Source organism: Sinocyclocheilus grahami, unplaced genomic scaffold, assembly GCF_001515645.1.
Source record: "Sinocyclocheilus grahami isolate Dianchi unplaced genomic scaffold, SAMN03320097.WGS_v1.1 scaffold661.1, whole genome shotgun sequence".
NCBI classification, from domain to species: domain Eukaryota; kingdom Metazoa; phylum Chordata; class Actinopteri; order Cypriniformes; family Cyprinidae; genus Sinocyclocheilus; species Sinocyclocheilus grahami.
The window spans coordinates 590,101-590,698 of record NW_015505840.1 but is presented as its reverse complement, the minus strand read 5'-3'; positions in this window follow the sequence as shown (position 1 = coordinate 590,698).

The following is a 598-nucleotide window of genomic DNA, read 5'->3' as shown; positions in this document are numbered from 1 at the left end:
CCACAGCATCACCAGTTTCAGGTCTGGGTCCCGCCTATGATTCTCCATCCATTGAGTAAAATCCACATCTTGTAGCTCCCGGCAGACCTTGTCATGGCATCCTTGTCATCTAGGTGACATGCCCAAAAACCCAACCGCAAGTCCATCAGTGTGGCAAGCTCCTGGTGGCCTCATTTTTACCACGTGACCATTGCCAAAACTCAACTTGGCCTTGGACAGGTCTAACTGACAGCCATGGTCCCTCAAAAAGTCCAATCCCAGGATACAACTGTCCTGCGCATTAGCTACCCACACTGGATGCTGCATGTTCACGCCCCCCACAGTCAGTGTCAACAGCCCATTCCCTTTCATTGGTGCCAGCCCACCGGTTACTGTGCAGAGCTGAACTGCTGTGTCGTCTAGTTGCGTTCCATGTGGCACTACATCAGGATGAACCACAGTCACTGTAGACCCTGTGTCAACTAGGGCTGTGCATTCAATTCCATCAATGCAAATGGGGATATGGCAAAAATCTGATATGGCTGTTCTGCCCACCATGACCACCCCATGTTCTTTAGTTCCATTATTCAATGTGCACCAGTCTGTTTGTTCTGGTGAT